The sequence below is a fragment of the Lathyrus oleraceus genome, chromosome 2 (genome assembly GCF_024323335.1).
Source record: "Lathyrus oleraceus cultivar Zhongwan6 chromosome 2, CAAS_Psat_ZW6_1.0, whole genome shotgun sequence".
Lineage (NCBI taxonomy): Eukaryota > Viridiplantae > Streptophyta > Magnoliopsida > Fabales > Fabaceae > Lathyrus > Lathyrus oleraceus.
The window spans coordinates 61,718,727-61,742,505 of record NC_066580.1 but is presented as its reverse complement, the minus strand read 5'-3'; the positions used below and the strand labels follow the sequence as shown (position 1 = coordinate 61,742,505).

Genomic DNA, 23,779 nt, shown 5'->3' with positions numbered 1-23,779 from the left:
ATACAAACTCTAATCAGATACAAAGAACTAGAAGATCAGAAGTATCTGAAGAAGACGTGCGCTCTAGAAGTTCTGACTCTGAGCAAACCAGGACAGCAGAATACCAGAAGCTCTAAACTTCCACTGGAATCAACTCTGATGATCTAAAAGACCAGGACCCTTAGAAGCTCTGATGTAACTTCAACATAATCTCCGATTGACAGAGATAATAAAGACTCTGATGAAGGTTCCCCAAATCCAGAAAGAGTAACGGAAACAACAACTTCAAATGGAAAGAAAGTATATTTGGAAAGAAGTTATTCAGGGAGACAATTTGGTTATGGGAAGAAACACAGAAGTAATGGCATTGAATACTCATCAAAGACAAATATTCGGTCATCACTCCAACGGTCCCTTCACCACTATATAAAGGACAGCATACTTCAGTGAGAGATACACCTGAACACACAGAAATTCTCTACTCTCTCTCTCTTAGTTTTTCACGAGTTGTTGCTCATACGTGAAAACACTTGCTTGCTATACTTGCTATAATATTTGCTTACTCTTAGAAGAACTTTAGACACTACGCCAAAAAAGACCTATGAGAGCGCTTTTTTTGGCCTTTAAAAGCGCTTAAAAGCGCTGCCGTAGGTGGCGCTGCTATAGGTTTTAGCAGCGCTTTTTGTTTACTAAAAAGCGCTGCTAAAGGTTGTCAATAGAGAGCGCTTTTTAGTAAAAAGCGCTGCTAAAGGTGGTATATAGAAAACCTTTAAGAGCGCTTTTTACTAAAAAACGCTCTCTATTGACAACCTTTAGCAGTGCTTTTGAGTAAAAAGCGCTCTTAAAGGTTGTCTATATACCACCTATAGCAGCGCTTTTTACTAAAAAGCGCTCTCTATTGACAACCTATAGCAGCGCTTTTTAGTAAAAAGCGCTCTCTATTGACAACCTATAGCAGCGCTTTTTACTAAAAAGCGCTCTCTATTGACAACCTTTAGCAGCGCTTTTTAGTAAAAAGCGCTCTCTATTGACAACCTTTAGCAGCGCTTTTTACTAAAAAGCGCTGTCTTTTCCTCTAGTAAAATAACAAAACGCTGCCTTCAGTTTAAGCCTACCATTTCAACCTGTAATATTTTTTGGAATAATCCCATAAACCTGTAAATCAAGCCTCTCTAATTCAAGCATTTGGAGTCATAATTCAAGCATTTGTAATTTTTTAAACCAACACAAGCAAACCAACACAAGAATGAACACATTTGGAGTCATAATTCAAGCAAACCAACACAAGGATAGATAGGCACTGAACACATTTGGAGTCATAATTCAAGCATTTGTAATTTTTTAAAGCAAACCAACACAAGAATGAACACATTAATCTATCCATGAAATTAAAGATATCACTAAAATTATAAAGAACTATACACAAGTCAAAACTAATATGTTATACGGCCTATTTGGAGTCATAACTAATCTGTTAAAAATATAAAGAACTATACACTTGCCAACCAGAAACCATTCTTCATCAAAGTATTCATGTTATTTTGAAACCATTATATAATTAATCTTTTCTCAATAAAATATTGACACAATTCCTCCTTGATTTGTTCCAACTGCAGTCTCGTGTAATGAGCACACTTGTATTCATCAAAGTACTACATAACAAAACATAATATGCATGATTTAGTTAAAAGTAATAAATAATATGAAATATTCGATAAATATTAAAACAAATCCTAAGTTATAAATCCATACCGTGATTGGAATCTCTATTTGATTCATATTAATGATTTCCCTCATAAACCTCATTACAAAGTATCCGCAATCGATACCGTTGCGCTGTAGAGGACACTACATAGAAAAATAAATAAGAATGTATAGTTATCTTTTCTTATCAAGTAGCATCACTATTATAAGCAAAATTGTGAAAATTAAAGTACCTGCACTTTTATCCACGTAATGTTGCTGGATTTAGTACGTGGTACTCGAGCTTGTCTTTGAGATCGGAACACTTTTATTGATCTAACAAAATAAAAACATATATTTAGAACAATCTCACATAAATATACACGAATATTTAGAACAGTCTCACTTACGTATCAACTAATTGCTTCATATCCGGATAATTTGTCCATTCACCATCTATCGAATTCAGAAAATATACCACTTCTTTTAAAGGATCAATAGCAAGCAACAACCAGTGACACCTATAAATTAAAACAAAAGTTTATATGGAAATTTTTTACGTAAAAGAAACAATTAAAGATTAGAATAAACTTAGAATTAAAATCTAACCCTGAATTATACGGCCAAAGATACAAGTTGTTTGTACTGCTGGCCATGAATCTCTTGACTAAGTACTCTCTACATGAATCCGGTTCCCTACAAATTAATGCTTTGTTGACCAGGGAGGAAGACACGAAACGGAATCTGTTTGACAATTGATCATTCCCGCGCATGAAATTGTCATACAAGAACCTTCAATAAAAACATAATAAACATTAGACTATTTTTATTGAAATGTGTAAATAAATTGTTCAAGTAATTAAATAATATATAGATCGGATTACCGGATGTATGTGTGTATAACACCGACGCCTAATTCTTGATGCCGAAAAATATGTTCCAGATCTTCTTTTCCGATTGTTTCAGTGCATGAATAACCAAAGATATCTTCCTCCATATCCAGTAAGCGAATAGCACCAGCTGTTGCCATATCTGATGAGTCAACAAGTGTTTCAAGAGATATCTGGTATCGAGGCACAAAAGCACCTTTTTTTGGCAAAGAAGTCACTGGAAGATCCCTTTTGTTTTTCTGTTGACTACCAATTTTCTGGCTCAGTTGTTGTGACCCTTGAGCAAATACCTATAAATCATATAACATAGGTAAATTATAAAATCATGCATTTTTTGATTCGGATCATATAATTAACACTGGCCATGTGCTATGCGAGATACTTTGAATACCATGTGGGTTCATTCCATCAGTAGACAATGCCAAGCGAAGGTTTCTTGCTTCTTTTCCAAATTCAGGATAATCATTATCAATTTTCATCCACTGGGGTGAATCTGCCGGATGTCGAAACTTTCCATCAATAATTCTTTCATTTGCATGCCAAGTCAAGTGTCTTGAATCGGTTTCACTACGATACATGCGTCTAAATCTCGGAATTATAGGAAAATACCATAAGACTTTTGTTGGAGACAACTTTTTCTTATATCGAGGGGCACCACATTTAGGACACTCATTTAACGATGCATACTCGTTTCGAAACAAAACGCAATCATTTGAACAGGCATGTATCTTATCATAGCTCATGCCAATAGAGCACAACATCTTTTTGGCCTCATACGTTCGATTGGGAAGAACATTATCCTCTGGTAGTATATCTTTCATAAGAGCTAATAACTCTGTGAAACTTTTATCCGACCATCCATTGCCCGCCTTTAAGTTGTACAACTTTAATAACGCAGACAATCTTGTGAATTTTGTACAACCATTATACAACGGTTTCTCTGCATCGCTTACCAACCTCTCGAACATTTTGGGACAGTCCTTAAGATCTTCTTCAAGCGCTTCTGCAATCTCTTCGACTCGATCATAATCATATGTATCTGTGCAATCGTCGTTTGAAGCATAGGTCGTATTATACCCCGATTCAACATTCTCGTTACTTTTCTCACCATGCAAATTCCAACATGTATAACTTCTATCAATTCCATACCGTAGTAAATGCGATGCCAACTGAACCGCGTCAACCTGACTCCCATAACAGCAACTCAAGCAAGGACATGTCATTCGATTGGGGTCTTTGGCGTGCGCAATAGCAAACTTAACAAATTTCGATACCCCATTCTCGTACTCTTTCGACAATCGATTGGAATACATCCATGTCTTATCCATGGTTTTAACGCAAAGTAATTAGGGTACAAAACGGTATAACGCGTTTCTGTCAAAACCCAAAGTATACACGGAATGAATACGGAGCAAGAAAACACAACATATTCACGCAATTTCAGACAAATTCATCACAGTGTACCAGTAATTTGAGGAAGAAATTTACCTCGGATTTACCGAACAGCAACGTCGAGAAGGTCAAACTCACGGAAACACAGGGAATGAGCGTTGTACATATAAAACAACATCAAGGATAAGTCATAACGTATAAAACAATTCAAGAAACTTATATGATGCACATGAACAATTCAAGAACCAAGTAATCGATCATTCAAGAAATTCAATTCACAAGTAAGAACCAAGAAATTCAAGAACCAAGAAATTCAATTCACATTATCAATTTTATTAAATTATCAACTCGATGGGGATATAAGGTTAGTGTGTCAATGGACGAACCGGTATATCAATAGTTAAACTACGTGGACTAATATTAATAAAAGGAGTGCTAACAATACCAACTCTAACACTCTTTTATTGGGTGAAACTCGTCTAAGTCCCACTATTTTGAGTCTTTTGTCTGTCTCCTTTCCAAGAACTCAAGAGCTTGTTGCGACCAAAACACAGTTCCAAATATCATAACTGCTTCCTAATGCATAACTAGAGCTAAATAATATAAAACTGTCTAATTAGCTCAGACCAATCACTTTGAACCTCTAGGCCACCACTCATGATCTTTACTAGTAAGAGGTCATATAGATTTAAGACGGAATACATCCCACACAGGCAGTTTAATTGGAACAGTACCACATATAACTGGTTGTACATAGTTACTGGTTGTAAACAGAACTATACTAAGTGCACAAGTACCTGAGTTTGTCGCTTTGAGATTAAAAAATATAGGACAGAACCGGACAGCTACAACAGCTTTGCTTGCGCAGGGAATCTGTATAGCAGGCCTGCATATCAAGGTCAAATAATAAAGCAACATACATAACTAACATATTTTGGTAACTTGATTCATTAGCTTAACATGAATAATTGAACATAATGATTCATTCTAGATACTAAATGATTAAACACATGCTTTGGGTTTGTATAATATCTAAGCTGAAAGACATACCGAGAAAGATCTTTTCTAGAAAATATGTAAGCTGCATTAACAGATTCAGACGCAGTACCGATTTTGTAAGAACCTGAAATGGGCAAAGACGTGAAGTTTTCAATTAGACGCAAACCATGTAATAAAAGCTAAGCAAGAATTTATCTATAAAGGAAGAAAACAACATATATGGTTCCCTCAGATCCTCAAGACCTCCTATTTGCTCACCACGATACTCAACAACCTGTAGACAAGCACATGAAAAATGTACATATAGTCCATCAGGGTTCATTTTACACTACAGTGACCATCTTAAAAATTCACATAATATTAAAACATCATTTTACAACATTAAATAGGATTGCCAAAATATGACTGTAGCAGACAAAGTTATGCCAAAATATGAATGTACATTTTGAAGTTTAACTGTTCATTCAAACCAACATGTAATAGGATTGCCAAAATATGAGACATTGCTCTAAGTTCTTGAAACCATATCACATATATCACTGTAGCAGACAAAGTTATTCCATTTGAGTATCCAACATTTAACATCAAAATCAATTTCTGAAATTTCAGTAATAGTTAGAATATGAGGATACAATGGTGCAAACATATCAGTTCATTCCTTCCTACTTTCTCAGCAAATTTAAACAAATGTTGAAAAGGCACTGATTCTATTAGAACTCCCAACATTATTTCTAAGTCAATGGCGATGCAAGTTACAGAATATCATTTATATCAGAACAAGATGAAACTTTCGGTAAGTTACAGAATATTAAGCAAACATAGTCACAAACTCTAATAATCGATACTGACAAATAAATAACCCATAATGTAGCAATGCAAGTCCATTCAAACCAAAATCGACCACCTATTCTTTGACTTCTAGGGCAAAACAGAAAGACATGAAAACCTAACCTTAAAACGCAATGAGATTTCCAGGTATTGAATCCTTCTCTTTCGAATGCAGTCTCTTTCAAATTTGCAGTGTTTATCGTTAAGATTTCCAGGTACTCTGTGGAATTTTTTCCAGGGCAGCGAGAGCTTCGAACGAGAGAGAGTGAAAGAGGGATTTCTGAAAGTCAGGGATTTTGTAATATTAGATTTATTATAATTTTTATAAATGACCTATGAGAGCGCTTTTACCATGAAAGCGCTTTCATAGATGTGAGACTGAGACCTATAAGAGCGCTTTTACCTTAAAAGCGCTTTCATGAGTCTGAAACCCATGAGACCTATAAGAGCGCTTTTACCTCAAAAGCGCTTTCATAAGTGTGAAACCCATGAGACCTATAAGAGCGCTTTTACCTTAAAAGCGCTTTCATAAGTGTGAAACTCATAGATGTGAGACTGAGACCTATAAGAGCGCTTTTACCTTAAAAGCGCTTTCATAAGTGTGAAACCCATGAGACCTATAAGAGCGCTTTTACCTTAAAAGCGCTTTCATAAGTGTGAAACTCATAGATGTGAGACTGAGACCTATAAGAGCGCTTTTACCTTAAAAGCGCTTTCATAAGTGGAGACCTATAAGAGCGCTTTTACCTTAAAAGCGCTTTCTTTACATAGGCGGATTTTTTTTCAAGCTATTACAGCGCTTTTTTTAAAAAGCGCTTTCTTTTTGGTGCTGCCAAAAGCACTTTTTGGCGTAGTGTAAGAACAAAATTAGTTCTACAAGAGATTCCAGGATTTTGATGATAACAAAGGATGAAACCAAAAATGGCACCCTAACGAAAATTCTCTAAGTGTGCAGGACTCTGAACAAGAACAAAGGAATCTGATCGCTTTATCATATACAAACTCTAATCAGATACAAAGAACTAGAAGATCAGAAGTATCTGAAGAAGACGTGCGCTCTAGAAGTTCTGACTCTGAGCAAACCAGGACAGCAGAATACCAGAAGCTCTAAACTTCCACTGGAATCAACTCTGATGATCTAAAAGACCAGGACCCTTAGAAGCTCTGATGTAACTTCAACATAATCTCCGATTGACAGAGATAATAAAGACTCTGATGAAGGTTCCCCAAATCCAGAAAGAGTAACGGAAACAACAACTTCAAATGGAAAGAAAGTATATTTGGAAAGAAGTTATTCAGGGAGACAATTTGGTTATGGGAAGAAACACAGAAGTAATGGCATTGAATACTCATCAAAGACAAATATTCTGTCATCACTCCAACGGTCCCTTCACCACTATATAAAGGACAGCATACTTCAGTGAGAGATACACCTGAACACACAGAAATTCTCTACTCTCTCTCTCTTAGTTTTTCACGAGTTGTTGCTCATACGTGAAAACACTTGCTTGCTATACTTGCTATAATATTTGCTTACTCTTAGAAGAACTTTAGATTACAATTCTTTTTGATAAAATTGATTTTGTTCCTCAAGTGACTCTGCGTAGTCTGTATACTTGAGAGGACTAAGAGATCTTTCTCTTAGACGTTTGGTTGTAATAATCTTTCAAGATTAGTGGATTAAGTCCTTGTTGAAGGCGAAATCACCTTGGACGGGTGGACTGGAGTAGCTTTGTGTTATAAGCGAACCAGTATAAAATTCTGTGTAATCTTACTTTGAAAAAGCGCTTATTTTCTAAAACAATTCAAACCCCCCTTTCTTGTTTTTCTCACCTTCAATTGGTATCAGAGTTTCGGCTCTGTTATTGATTTTATAATCAAACACTTAATTGTGTAGAGAGATCCAGAACGAGAAAAACTATGGCCCACACAAATGAAAGAGACAGTTACAATGCTAAGCCTCCTGTCTTTGATGGAGAGAAATTCGATTACTGGAAAGATAGAATTGAAAGTTTCTTTCTAGGCTATGACGCTGATCTCTGGGACATTGTCACGGATGGATACAAACCTCCTGTAACTAATGCTGGAGTTGAAGTTCCCAGAAGTAAAATGACAAATGATCAGAAGCGCGATTTCAAGAATCATCATAAAGCCAGAACGATACTTCTCAATGCCATATCTTACAATGAGTATGAAAAAATCACCAACTGGGAAACAGCTAAAGATATACTCAACTCCCTGAGGATGACTCATGAAGGAAACTCTCAGGTCAAAGAAACAAAGGCTCTGGCTCTAATCCAGAAATATGAAGCCTTCAAAATGGAGGATGATGAAGCTGTAGAGGTAATGTTCTCTAGATTCCAAACTCTTATTGCAGGTCTTAAAGTACTAGACAAAGGATACACAACTGTAGACCATGTCAAAAAGATAGTCAGAAGCTTGCCAAAGAAGTGGAGACCCATGGTCACTGCCCTAAAGCTTTCGAAGGATCTGAACAACATCAGCCTTGAAGAGTTTGTCAGTTCACTCAGAAGTCATGAGATAGAACTGGAGGAAGATGAGCCTCAGAAGAAGAACAAGTCTGTAGCATTAAAGTCCAGATCTGAAAGGCGCAAGTCTGACAGAAACAAAGCCTTCCAGGACGAAACAGAAGATGCTGATGACTCTGAACAGGAAGATTCTGATGATGAAGAAGAATTATCCCTCCTGACCAGAAGAGTAAAACAACTCTGGAAAAAGAGGAATAATAACTTCAGGAGACCAAGACCCATACGGGATCGATCAGAATCAACCTCAAAAGGTAAAACTAACAAAGATGTTACTTGTTATGAATGTAAAGAAACAGGTCACTACAGGAATGAATGTCCCAAGTTAAAGAAAGACAGTTCCAGAAAAGAGAGCTTCAAGAAAAATTCCCTCAGAACCAAAAAGGGATTGATGGCTACTTGGGATGATAGCGAATCTAATTCATCAGAATCTGACTCTGATGAACAGGCTAATGTGGCGTTCATGGCTACCACATCCAAGAACACCTAAGATGAAGAATCTGAATCAGAAGAGGTATTTTCTGAACTCTCTCGATCTGACCTAGAATCATGTTTGTCTGAAACTCTCAGCTCATATCAGAAACTAAAACAAAAATTTCAAGCTATAAAAGGCGTTCTTGAAGAAACATTTGAAGAATGTGGCAAACTTGAGATAACCATTTCAGAACTAAAAGATGAAAACAGAACCTTGATTTTAGAAAGAGATGCAACAAAGAAAAATTTCTCAAAACTGGAAGAAGCGTTATCTCAAGCTCCACAGACTTCAAACACTATAATTTATAAATACGAAAAAGCCTTTCAAAAGTTTCTGAAAAATGGGATAGGAAGGAGTGTAATGGCATCCATGATTTATGGAGTCAGTCATAACAATAGAAGAGGAATTGGGTATGATCCTAATGAAGATAAAACTTCTACTAGTGACCAACCTAAATCTCCATTCTCATATCACTACAAACACACACAAGAGCAACAATTTAATAATGCCAGAAAACCCAAAGTGCTAAGAAGCTCTGGGAAAACTAATCACAAAGGACCCAAAAGACTCTGGGTACCAAAGGATAAGATTGTTTATGTTGTAGATATCTTATGCAGCAAAGTTCAAACACCAGTCATGGTACCTGGACTGTGGATGCTCGCGACACATGACGGGAAGAAAGTCTATGTTCCAAAGCCTGGAACTTAAAGATGCTGGATTCGTTGGCTTTGGAGGAGATCAGAAAGGAAGGATCAGAGGCTCTGGAACTATTGGTAATGGTACTCTTCCCTCTATATCTGATGTGTTATATGTAGAAGGATTAATGCATAACCTGTTATCAATAAGTCAATTAAGTGATAACGGTTATGATGTAATCTTTAATCAAAAAACATGTAAAGCCATAAATCAAAACAATGGTTTTGTCCTATTCACTGGCAAGAGGAAAAACAATATCTATAAAATTAATCTTTCTGATTTAAAAGAACAAAATGTGAAATGTCTGATGTCTGTTCACGAAGAGCAATGGGTATGGCCTAGACGCTTGGGCCACATTAGCATGAGAAAACTATCTCAGCTAAATAAACTCGAGTTAGTCAGAGGTCTACCCAAGCTGAAGTTTAGTTCAGATGCTCTATGTGAAGCATGTCAGAAAGGAAAATTTTCAAAAACATCTTTCAAAAAGTAAAATATTGTTACTACCTCTAAGCCTCTGGAACTTCTTCACATTGATTTATTTGGTCCTGTGAAAACAGCATCAGTCAATGGAAAGAAGTATGGACTAGTCATTGTCGACGATTTCAGTCGTTGGACATGGGTAAAATTCCTAAAGCACAAGAGTGAGTCTCACTCTGCATTCACCAGTTTCTGCTCCAAAGTGCAAAAAGAATTTAACTCTAAAATTATCAGGGTCAGAAGTGATCATGGTGGGGAATTTGAAAATAAACCTTTTGAGGAATTATTTGACTCTAATGGAATATCCCATGATTTCTCCTGCCCTAGAACTCCACAACAAAATGGAGTTGTAGAGAGGAAGAATAGGACACTCCAAGAGGTGGCCAGAACCATGATCAATGAAACAAATATGGCTAAGCACTTTTGGGCTGAAGCTGTAAATACAGCGTGTTACATTCAGAATAGAATCTCCATAAGACCTATTCTGGAAAAGACTCCCTATGAACTGTGTAAAGGAAGAAAACCAAACATTTCATACTTTCATCCTTTTGGATGTTCTTGTTTCATCTTAAATACTAAGGAACATCTGAACAAGTTTAATTCCAAAGCACAAAAAGGTATTATGTTAGGATACTCAGAACGCTCTAAAGGCTACAGAGTATACAATACAGAAACCAAAATTGTGGAAGAATCAATTCATGTCAGATTTGACGATAAGCTTGACCCTGAAAAGTCAAAGCTAGTTGAGAAATTTACAGATTTGGAGATCACTCTTGCAGGATCTGACAAGAAGATTGAAGCTCCATAAACAACTGCCATTCAAACTCCTGAAGGAACTAACTCCCCAGTAATCCCAAAGAAAGCTAAAAGTCGCCTCAACATATCTGAAGAGTTGATTCTGGGAAATAAGGACGAACCTGTCCGAACTAGGTCTACCTTCAAGACCTCTGAAGAAACTCCTCCGGGACTAGTATCTCTGATCGAGCCTACGTCCTGTGATGAGGCACTTCAAGATAACGACTGGGTTCTAGCCATGCAAGAAGAGCTAGATCAATTCACAAAGAACGATGTTTGGGATCTTGTTCCTAAGCCCATAGGCACTCACGTTATCGGAACCAGATGGGTGTTCAGAAACAAGTTGAATGAGAAAGGAGAAGTCGTCAGAAATAAAGCTCGACTGGTGGCTCAAGGTTACAGTCAACAAGAAGGTATTGACTACAATGAAACCTTTGCTCCAGTCGCCAGAATTCTCTGAGTTAATGCAGGCAGAATTTGAAATGAGCTTAATGCAAGAACTAAAGTTCTTTCTAGGAATTCAAATAAATCAAACTTCAGAAGTCACGTACATTCATCAAAGCAAGTACATAAAATACATTCTGAAAAAATTTGATATGGCTGAATGCAATTCTGCAAAGACTCCCATGCATCCAACCTGCATTCTTGAAAAAGAAGAAATCAGTAAAAAGGTTTGTCAGAAGCTCTATCGTGGTATGATAGGCTCCCTTCTCTATCTGACTGCTACTCGCCCTGATATTCTATTCAGTGTTTATCTATGTGCCAGATTTCAATCAGATCCTAGAGAAACTCACTTAATAGTAGTTAAGAGAATTCTCAAACATCTGAAAGGAACTCCTAACCTAGGCCTGATGTATGAGAAAACATCAGAGTATAGACTATCTGGTTTTTGTGATGCAGATTACGCAGGAGACAGATTGGAACGAAAAAGCACTTCTAGAAATTGTCAGCTCTTGGGAAACAATCTGATATTCTGGGCCAGCAAAAGACAATCAACCATAGCCATGTCCACTGCAGAAGCAGAATACATCTCAGCATCACTGTGCACTACTCAGATGCTCTGGATGAAGAATCAGTTAGAGGATCTGCAAATCTTCGAGAGTAGCATTCCTATCTTTTGTGATAATACTGCTACCATTTGTTTAAGTAAGAATCCCATTTTACACTCCAGAGCATAGCACATTGAAATAAAACATCATTTTATCAGAGACTATGTTCAGAAAGGGGTAGTAACATTGAAATTCATTGATACAGATCATCAATGGGCCGATATCTTTACTAAACCCTTAGCTGAAGATAGATTCCTCTTTATCTTAGAAAATATGAACATTCAAAACTGCCCTGAATAAAATGTGCCTCTGAAGTTGTTAAATGAGACTCTGATGTAAACATAATGGATTCTGCCTCTGACTCTGATACTTCTACCAAGTTAGAAGTTATCTGAGTTAGCACTCTCCAGGAACCAATCCCTTGGTATTCCTGAAGATCAGATAAAGCAAACACGTGGAGTGCCTTGCGTCTGACCTTGGAACTTCTAGACAGTTGTCTAGCAGTAATCAAGAACAGTCTCTTGAGATCTCCTCGAGCAGTGTACTGACTGTTGGGATTAGACATCATTTATGAGTTGTAATCATTTTTCCCTCTAAACGTGCTAACTTGGTTTTTGTGCTAAACTCTGATTTGTGTGTCGTTTTGCATGCGCCCTAATTTGGGTATTTAAACACATTCATTTCACACATTGCACACCTTTCACTCTCACGCACTCTTTAAACCTCAGTTCTCTTAAGGCATTTCTGCAAGCAGTCTTCATCTTCATCTCAGTTCTTCAACAACATCATGGATGCTCAACAACAAGTTGTGTACAACTTCTCTCAACAAATGGGTTCAAGCGAACAAGTTCAAAGCTCAAGCAACCCAAACCCAACGGTTACAGGTGTAGTCACAACACCAATCTACAAGGAGCCTCACATTCTTAATCGTGAGCCTCATATTCATCTTGCAACACCATTTTAAAAACTGGACGTCTTATGTGAGTCCTTGGTGGATTTTGAAAATATGAAAAGGAATTGCATAGACCTCACTGAAGAACTCAATAAACAAGGTTGGGGAAACTACTTTCAACGTCTCTATGGTCCAGTTTACCCAAATCTTGTGAAGGAATTCTGGAGATTCGCGGACGCTGATGATCACTCGTCTCCTATGTTCTGGGAGTTAAGATAGTGATAACTGAGAAGGCTATTGCTGCTCTTCTGGGTATGGAAAAGGATGGAGGCAGAAGAATTTACAACATCAATCCTAGGGCAAAATACATGTCCCAAGAGATTAACCCAACAATCTTCAAGCAGAACGCAGAAGGCAATCCCTCCAAGAACAAGGAGCTACTTCAGAACCTCCGGGTTTGGCTGAAGATCATTCTGGGTACCATCCACCATCGTTCAGTGTCAAACTCCTCAGACTACATCAACACAGATCAGAAGTGCATTCTGTACTGCATCCACAAGGGTCTGAAGCTCTGTCTTCTAGCACTTCTCTTCAAGTACCTCAGAGACTCTGTGCGAGATACTAGAAACCACATGAAGCCCAGAAACTACATCCCTTTGGGAAGGCTAATCTCTGACTTTCTGATTGAAAGTCTCCTGGTGGACCACCTGTTAAAGTTCAGACTCATGGAGGACGTGACGATCGACGTTGGAAAACCTCTCAACGCCAAGAATCTGAAGAGCATGGGGATTCTGGATCAGGTCAAAGTTAGACCTGCTCTGGACACTTCCTGGGATGCATTAAAAGATCTGAGGGAAATTCCCCATGGTCTATATCTGTTCTCAAAGGAAGACCCTCGAGATGTAATCCTCTATTATTTACAAGGTCTGAAGGATGAAGGAGTGGATATCTCAGACTTCCATTTAAGCGATCTACCAGATAAGCCTCCGAACTTCATGAAACACAAAAGAGGTCCCTCTGAGAAGACAACACGAGCCAAAAAAGAAAGACTAGGAGAATCCTCCGGATCAAGACCTCCAGCACCTCTGCATGAGCCTTCTGGTAAGTCTGTCTCTCTTGCTCCCTCTGCACAAACACAGTCAATTGCTTCTTCTATCCCTCAAACAACACCCTTATAGACTCAATCTGAAACCCCTCCCTCAACCACCAGAATATCTCATCAACCCCCCCAAAAATTCAACCTTGCCACCAGCACCCTACCCTTATCTAAAGCTGAAAGGCTAAAAGAAACCACATCTTCATCTTCTTCCCCAGAATCACCCCCTACTTCACCATCTCATCTGACACAAAACCTTCTGACCCCTCTTCTCCCACTCTAGCCCAACTTCAGACTCAGACTCTGGTCTTACAACAGCCACAACAATCTCCACCTGAACCTGAAGTCACCTCACCACCCGCAGAACAACCAAACCCAACACCATCTGACCCTCAATCTTCTGAACCAAACACCTCTGACACACCCCCACCAAACACTTCCGCTAAACCACAAACTCTCAACCTAAGCCCTCCCACTTCTCCACCTCCAACCTCTGAACCACAAAACACCCTGCCAACCCTAGAGGAAGCAATAGTATTGTTTGCAGGAGCATCAGTTGATAAGGTCAAGTCTCTGACCATCAACTCTGGTATCAGTGATGATCCTTCAGCTGTTAGGACACACTGGAACAGAGTCATTGGTTGGATGACCTCTGAAGCCTTTAAACTAAAAAGCCTCTTTGAGCAAGTCAGAAACGACTTCATCAGAGAAGCTGAAGTTAGACTACAGGAGCGCTTAGCCAGAGAAGCTGAGGAGCAAGCCAGAAAGGAAGCAGAAGAAAAAGCAAGGCAAGAGGAACTTCAAAGACTCAAGGAAGCAGAAGCCAAAGCTCTAGTCGCTGCTGCCGCTAAAGCTGCTGCTGAAGCTAAAGCCGTTGCTGAAGAATCTGCCAGCAGGATCGAATCAGATGCTCTGACTCAGGGGGAGTCTTCCTCGTTTGTCCCCTTGGTTCTCAAGACTCTTGAAGATCTGCAGAAGGAACAGAAGGAAGTCCGAGCCAGATTGGATCAACAGGATTCAGTCAACGTCAACATCCAGAATTTGCTGACCCAACTGCTTCAGAGGATGCCTCCTCCTCCCAACCCTTAGGCACCTAGGATTTTTTATCTTTGCTGTTTTGCTTGTTGCTATCTGTTTCTGCTTGTTTTTCGCTTTCTGCTGTTTATGCTTAATATCTGAATATATGTATTTTATTTCCTTTATTTTGCTAAGTCTTTTTTATTCTGACAAAAAAAGGGGGAGAAATAAAAACAACTCTGATGAAAACATATCTAAATCCTTCAGTACTCTACAAACATTTTATTCAATAGAATCTATCTAATCCTTTTGACTCAGATATTTGCAGAAGAGTATCTAGAAACATCATAGCATGGAAGCTCTGGTAAGAACTTCTGAACTCCAAGGTTTATCTCAGGGGGAGCTCACTTCTATCTGATATAATAAATTCTTATCTCTGAATGTTTCATCTACAAATTAAGATTGTTTTGTCATCATCAAAAAGGGGGAGATTGTAAGAACAAAATTAGTTCTACAAGAGATTCCAGAATTTTGATGATAACAAAGGATGAAACCAAAAATGGCACCCTAACGAAAATTCTCTAAGTGTGCAGGACTCTGAACAAGAACAAAGGAATCTGATCGCTTTATCATATACAAACTCTAATCAGATACAAAGAACTAGAAGATCAGAAGTATCTGAAGAAGACATGCGCTCTAGAAGTTCTGACTCTGAGCAAACCAGGACAGTAGAATACCAGAAGCTCTAAGCTTCCACTGGAATCAACTATGATGATCTAAAAGACCAGGACCCTTAGAAGCTCTGATGTATCTTCAACGTAATCTCCGATTGACAGAGATAACGAAGACTCTGATGAAGGTTCCCCAAATCCAGAAAGAGTAACGGAAACAACAACTTCTAATGGAAAGAAAGTATATTTGGAAAGAAGTTATTCAGGGAGACAATTTGGTTATGGGAAGAAACACAGAAGTAATGGCATTGAATACTCATCAAAGACAAATATTCTGTCATCACTCCAACGGTCCCTTCACCACTACATAAAGGACAGCATACTTTAGTGAGAGATACACCTGAACGCACAGAAATTATCTACTCTCTCTCTTAGTTTTTCACGAGTTGTTGCTCATACGTGAAAACACTTGCTTGCTATACTTGCTGTAATATTTGCTTACTCTTAGAAGCACTTTAGATTACAATTCTTTTTGATAAAATTGATTTTGTTCCTCAAGTGACTCTGCGTAGTCTGTATACTTGAGAGGACTAAGAGATCTTTCTCTTAGACGTTTGGTTGTAATAATCTTTCAAGATTAGTGGATTAAGTCCTTGTTGAAGGCGAAATCACCTTGGCCGGGTGGACTGAAGTAGCTTTGTGTTATAAGCGAACCAGTATAAAATTCTGTGTGATCTTACTTTGTAAAAGCGCTTATTTTCCAAAACAATTCAAACCCCCCTTTCTTGTTTTTCTCACCTTCAGATCGTTCGCGTGCTTGGGTCCGTGAGCGAGAGGAGCTACTTCAGCAACTTAGAGATAAGGATGTTGTGATAGAGTTTCTGGAGCATCAGATTATTGATGAGCCAGATGATGTGGTTACTTCTCTTCTTCCTAAGTCTTCCAGGTTTTGGAAGAGGAAGTACGATCGACTCGCCAAGGAGAAGGCAGATATGGAGGCAGCCTATGAGAGAGAGGTGAAGAGGCTTCGTGCAGCTTATCTTCTTGTCTCGAGAGCTTTGGGTGATTGTTTCTAGAGTTCCATAGGATGTTATTTTCCTTATCACTTGTATTGTATTTGGTTACCAAGACTGTACTTCTTTGGTGTAAAAAACAAAATCCAGCTATTATTGATATGATTATTCCATATATGTCTAAAATGATTAATATTTTCCAATATTTGCAAATAGAACTCTAAAGTTCCTCTGATTAAAAATAAATCATATGCACAAGTATTGCATACATCATGTGCATAAGCAGCTTTTGTTCCAGGCTTCTTGATCAGTGGTCTAACTTTGTGTTCTTCATTTATTTTGAAGACAAACTGACGCACCGGTACTACACCAGAGCCAACTCATCAAAGCTAATGGATCACCTCGAGCAAGAGAACAGAGAACTCAAGGAGGAAGTGGCAAGATTGACTGCCCTGATGGAGTCATTCTTGGCCGCCCAAATCCAGTCTTCTCCAACGCCTTCAACTCCTCCCCAGAGGACGGTAATTTCAGAGGTTGCTTCCTCTACCGTGTCTGCTGCCAGTGCTCACTTTGCTCCGTCTGCTATGCCAGTCGGGTTTCCCTTTGGGATGCCCGCGAGCTCTGTGCCAAAGGTTCTCGCCCCTACTTTTGCTTCTTTGTCGGCATCTAGCCCGGTCCTTGCTGTGCCACCTCGATTCATGCATACTTTGCCGAGAGTAGATGACACCATTTATCACTCTGAGCCATTTGAGGGCCCAGATGTCTACGACAAAATGGACGCTATGAATGAACAATTCCTTGAGCTGCGCAAGGAACTTAAAACTCTCAGAGGGAAGGACCTCTTCGGCAAATCTGCTACTGAGCTATGCCTCGTACCTAATGTCAAGATTCCTATCAAATTCAAAGTGCCTGACTTTGAAAAGTACAAAGGAAACACTTGCCCGCTCAACCATCTTGTGATGTATGCACGCAAGATGTCGACTCAGACCAAAAATGATCAACTTCTAATCCACTACTTCCAGGACAGCCTGTCTGGTGCCGCATTGAGATGGTACATGGGTCTGGATAGTGCGAACATCCGCTCCTTCAACGACCTTGGTGAAGCCTTCGTCAAGCAATACAAGTATAACGTTGATATGGCTCCCGATAGGGATCAACTGAGGGTCATGTCCCAGAAGGAGGAATAAACATTTAAGGAGTACGCCTAGAGGTGGCGTGAATTGGCTACACAGATTGTGCCCTCGCTCGAAGAGAAAGAAATAACGAAGATCTTTCTCAAGAATTTAAGCTCTTTCTACTACGAGCAGATGATTGCTAGCGCTCCTTCTAATTTCACCGAGATGGTGAACATGGGGATGCATTTAGAAGAAGGAGCCAGGGAAGGGCGCCTGACCAGAGAAGAAGGCTCTTCTACCAAACGTTATGGGGTGTTTGCCAAGAAGAAAGATGGAGAGGCACATGATGTGTCCTCCCATGTCAGACCAAGAAGACCATCTATGAAGAGGAAGGTTGTACGTCCCGCCAGTAACCAACACCAGGTGGCTCATATAGCACCTGCTTTCAGAGAAAACCAACATTATCAACATCAGAACCAGCAACAGCAACATCAACAATATCAACAGCAACGGCATCGTCCACAACAGCAGGCCTACCAGCCTCGAAACAACAATCAAACTAGAACTAGCTATGATAGGAAGAGGGTCAGTTTTGATCCTATTCCAATGACTTATGCAGAGCTATATATCCTTCACTGATTGAAAGGAAGCTGATTACTCCACGTGACCCACTTGATGTACCTACCAACCCTCAGTGGTGGTATAAGCCCGAGCTTCAATGTGTTTATCACTCCGGTGCTCCCGGACATGATGTGGAGAATTGTTACCCTCTCAAGACCAAGGTTCAAGACCTTGTTAGAAGAGGTATCTTGTTTTTCGAGGACATAGGTCCTAATGTTAAGAAGAACCAATTTCCCGAGCATGGGAAATCTGCTGTTAATATGGTTCAGGGTTGTCCTGGCAAATACAAGGTCAGATATGTCAGCCATATCAGACAATCTTTGGTCGAGATGCATATACTGTTATGTGGATACAGTCATTATGAGCATGACCATGACAGCTGTCGTGTATGCACTGTCAATGAGAGGGGATGTCATCAGGTCAGAAAAGACATCCAAGAAATGCTGGATCAGGGTGTTATCGAGATAATTTAAAATCGTGATGAGGATGAAGTTAATGTTATATCCCCTGTGTTCAGAATACCTGAGCCTGTTGTTGTCAGATATGATGGCAGCAAGCAGAAGGCCTCTCCTACTCTCATTATTAAGCCAGCTGGTCCTATTCCATATGCTTCCGACAAGGCTGTTCCCTATCGATATAATGCGGTTGCATTAGAAGATGGGAAGGAGTTGCCTTTGCACTCCACTTCTGTTGTGAATATTGCTAATGTCAGTGGTTTGACCCGCGGTGGTCGTGTTTTCTCGGTGCCGCCGAAACCCCAAGCTGATACTAGAAGAACAAATATTATTGATAGTGTCACCCAGTCTGAGGGGAATTCTTCTTCTTCTCCGAATCCGGCACTTATTGTTGATAGACCTGTCACTGCTAGAGCTCCTGTCCCTACTGGCCAGAATGGCATGATGAAAGAGGACTGTGATGAGATGTTGAGGCTCATCAAGTGGAGCGAATATAATGTTGTGGATCAGCTGCTACAAACGCCTTCAAAGATATTTGTGTTGTCTTTGTTGATGAACTCCGAGCCACACCGTGAAGCTTTGTAGAAGGTGTTAGACGTGGCGTACGTGGATCACGACGTCACCATAGAACAATTTGATAGCATTGTTGCAAACATTACTGCTTGTAACAACCTGAGCTTTTGCGATGCTGATCTTCCCGAGGAGGGAAAAAACCATAATTTGGCACTTCACATCTCTATGAACTGCAAGGATGATGCCTTGTCTAATGTGATGGTAGACACAGGATCATCGTTGAATGTGTTGCCGAAATCCACTCTGGCAAAACTTTCATACCATGGGCCTCCCATGAGGCAAAGTGGAGTGGTTGTGAAAGCTTTTGATGGATCCCGAAAGACTGTGATTGGCGAGGTTGAGCTCCCAATCAAGATAGGACCTAGTGATTTCCAGATCATACTCTAGGTCATGGATATCCACCCATCATATAGTTGTTTGTTGGGCAGACCATGGATTCACGAGGCAGGCGCCGTGACATCTACCCTACACCAGTAGTTGAAGTTCGTGAAGAACAAGAAGTTGGTGGTAGTAGGGGGAAAGAAGGATCTCTTGGTAAGCCATCTATCTTCCTTTTCTTATATTGATGTTGAGGATGAGGTTGGGACGTTGTTCCAAGCCTTGTCTATTGATGAGCCTTCTAAGAAAGGAACTTCTTCATTTGCATCCTACAATGATGCGAAGTTGGCCATTGAGCATGGCGCAACTACTGGTTTAGGACAGATGATTAAGTTGGAAGACAATAAATCCTGGGCTAGCATAGGGTATTCTTCAGGCACTTTCAACAAGCATGGTCTGTTTCAGAGTGGTGGTTTCATCCACACGGTCGGAGACCAAGAGGGTGTTGCCATAGTGGAAGATGATGCAGAGGAATATCCTGGCAACTTTGTCATCCCTGGACGAATCTGCAATAATTGGGTCGCTGTTGATGTTCCAACAGTTATCCATAAGTCCACGTAATGTTCATTTTTGTTTAAAAACCCTTCTCCCATGCCAAAAGGAGAAGTGATGACATTGTTGGCACATAAATACAATGATATTCATTCAATAATTACATGTTAAATGTTTGTTTTTCCAAATTATTTTCACTTTTTGCTTTTTGCATGAAATTGGTGATCACCAAAAAACCCTATAAAGAGAATAAAATCAATCTTTTCATCTGTATAATGATTTGCTTTGCTTGAATTCTAAAATCTCTTTTATATCCAAAATCATTATGCAGGTTGATCAAACCCATTGAACATAATGATCCAACACCATCTCCCAACTTTGAGTTCCCTGTATTTGAGGCCGAAGAAGATGATGTTGAAGAGATTCCTGGTGAGATTACCCGTTTGTTTGAGCATGAAGAGAAGATCATTCAGCCACATCTTGAGAATCTGGAGATAGTCAACTTGGGGTCTGAAAATTGTGTTCGTGAGGTGAAGATTGGGGCACTCCTAGAAGAGTCTGTTAAGAAGGGGTTAATTGAGTTGCTACGAGAATATGTCGATGTTTTTGCCTGGTCATATGAAGACGTACCTGGTCTGGATACTAATATCGTGCAACATTTCCTGCCTTTTAAGCCTGAGTGTGTGCCCGTGAAGCAGAAGCTCAGAAGAACTCATCTTGATATGGCCGTGAAGATTAAAGAAGAAGTTCAGAAGCAAATTGATGCAGGGTTTCTGGTGACTTCTACATATCCTCAATGGGTCGCCAATATTGTGCCTGTGCCTAAGAAAGATGGAAAAGTCTGAATGTGTGTAGACTATAGACACTTGAATAATGCTAGTCCGAAAGATGATTTTCCTCTACCACATATTGATATACTGGTAGATAATACAGCTAAATTCAATGTCTTCTCATTTATGGATGGATTTTCCGGTTATAACCAGATCAAAATGGCACCCGAGGATATAGAGAAGACAACATTCATCACACCTTGGGGAACATTCTATTATCGAGTGATGCCTTTCGGTTTAAAGCACTCCGGAGCCACGTATCAACGAGCTATGACTACCTTGTTTCATGATATGATGCACAAGAAGATCGAGGTATATGTTGACGATATGATTGCAAAGTCGAGAACGGAAGTTGAACATGTAGAGCACTTGTTGAAGCTTTTTCAGCGTTTGACGAAGTACAAACTCCATCTGAATCCGAACAAGTGTACATTTGGAGTCCGTTCCGGTAAGTTATTGGGATTTATTGTCAGTGAAAGAGGTATTGAATTTGATCCTGCCAAGGTCAAAGCAATACAAGAGATGCCTGCGCCCAAAACTGAGAAGCAAGTCTGAGGTTTTCTTGGTCGCTTGAATTATATTTCAAGATTTATATCCCACATGACTGCCACGTGTGCGCCAATATTCAAGCTCCTCTGGAAAGATCAGCGTCATGATTGGACCGAAGATTGCCAGAAGGCCTTTGACAGTATCAAAGAGTATATGTCCGAGCCTCCGATTCTGTCTCCGCCTGTGGAAGGGAGACCCTTGATTATGTATCTGACAGTTCTTGAAGACTCTATGGGTTGTGTTTTGGGTCAGTAAGATGAATCAGAAAAGAAAGAATATGCTATATACTATATGAGTAAGAAGTTCACTGATTGTGAGTCTCGATACTCAATGCTTGAGAAAACATGTTGTCTTTTATCTTGGGATGCTAAGCGCTTATGCTAGTATATGTTGAATCATACGACTTGGTTGATATCCAAAATGGATCCAACTAAGTATATCTTTTAGAAGCCTGCTTTAACTGGGAGGATTTCCCGTTGGCAGATGTTGTTGTCTGAGTATGATATTAAGTATCGAGCTCAGAAGGCTATTAAAGGTAGTATCTTGGCTGACCACTTGGCACATCAACCAATTGAGGATTATCAGTCAGTTTAGTATGACTTCCCTGATGAGGATATTCTGTATTTGAAGATGAAAGATTGCGATGAGCCTACGCTCGATGAAGGGCCAGAGCCTGGTTCCCGATGGAGCATGGTTTTTGATGGCGCTGTAAATCAATATGGAAATGGTATTGGGGCAGTGATTATTACTCCTTAGGGCACACATTTTCCTTTTACAACAAGGCTTACTTTCAAATGCACGAATAATATGGTGGAGTATGAGGCCTGTATTATGGGTTTGGAAGAATGTATTGATCTTAGGATCAAACATCTTGATGTTTATGGTGATTCAGCCCTTATGGTTAATCAAATTAAGGGTGAATGGGAGACGAATCAGCCTGGCCTCATCCCATACGGAGATTATGCGAGGAGGATTTCAACGTTCTTTCCTGAGGTTGACTTCCATCATATTCCTCGAGATGAGAATCGGATGGCAGATGCTCTTGCTACGCTTGCTTCAATGATTGTGGTGAAATTCTAGAATGAACTCCCCAATATTACTGTGATGCGTTTGGATAGACCAGCTCATGTATTTGCAGTAGAAGAAGTGAAAGATGATAAGCCATGGTATTATGATATCAAGTGTGAAATTCTGGTATAGTCAGAGTTCAGATGTTCTACACGAAGTCATGACATCTGATCCAACATTGTTACTAATACAGCAAGACAGTTATAGAAAATAAAACCCAGTACTCATATGCACAAAGTCACAGATGTCATGACATCTGCTACTATACCACCATGGATAGAGGAACATCCAGTTCTGTCCATCTAGGGCAACATCACAGTAGAGATCAAACATAACACTTATGTTTATTGATCCTGCCCAGTTATCAGCATGATGTCACAACATTGATTTGAAAACCACCTGTTCCAACATTACAGAAGGATGAACTGTATCATACCAACCAGTCTATCAGTAACAGCAGTCAATAATGAATGTCATAACATTCTGTTTTGCAACCAGACTGCAGGCTATGTGTCAAGTCTGTTATTCCCTTCATAACCAGACTAGAAACAGACTGAGTTCTAACAGATAAAATATAGTGTGCAGAAGATAAAAACACCAGTAATTGTTAACCCAGTTCGGTACAACTTTACCTACTCTGGGGGCATACCAAGCCAGGAAGAAGATCCACTATTAGCAGTATTAATTCAGAGTTAAACTCCCCCGTTTACAACTCCTCACTTAATCCCTACCCAATGCAATTTATACCTAGGAACTCCTAGATAGAAACCTCCCGTTTCCATTCCTATCACTACAATTACCATGTAATGTTTAAACAACTTGAACATGCTTCACAGCTTCGTTCAAGAATATAACCACTCTTGCCTACAGGCTTTGAGTTACAAATAATCTCATGCTTTCAAGCACTGAGAAACACTTGGTAACCTTCCCACAGGTTGGGAGGTTTACCTCACACATACCCCTAATTTTTACATTGTTTGAGGCTTACAAAACCTAGGTTACAATCTCCTATTTATAACCTAACCACCCAACTGGATTTGGGCCTTCAAAAATCGCAGTAAATCTTTTCCTTTGCTGTTACATAGCTGGCAGAAATCTTCTGCTACAATCAAGATCTTCAATCAATCTTTTAGTTCCTAAAATATCTCTATATTTAGAAACTGTATCTTCACCAATGTGTTCACCAAATCTTCTGATTGA

At 39.4% G+C, this 23,779-nt stretch overlaps 2 long non-coding RNA genes across 2 annotated transcripts; both read right to left on the bottom strand.

Moving 5' to 3' along the window:
* Positions 1-1,394: 1,394 nt before the first annotated feature.
* On the bottom strand, positions 1,395-1,978 carry LOC127121115 (uncharacterized). The gene is made up of 3 exons (XR_007803317.1): positions 1,917-1,978; positions 1,732-1,827; positions 1,395-1,631 (listed from the first exon to the last, which is right to left on the bottom strand). It is a non-coding gene; the product is annotated as an uncharacterized LOC127121115 (long non-coding RNA).
* Positions 1,979-4,738: 2,760 nt separating this feature from the next.
* Positions 4,739-5,956, bottom strand: LOC127121114 (uncharacterized). The gene is made up of 3 exons (XR_007803316.1): positions 5,895-5,956; positions 4,995-5,217; positions 4,739-4,830 (listed from the first exon to the last, which is right to left on the bottom strand). It is a non-coding gene; the product is annotated as an uncharacterized LOC127121114 (long non-coding RNA).
* Between the last annotated feature and the right edge of the window lie 17,823 nt (positions 5,957-23,779).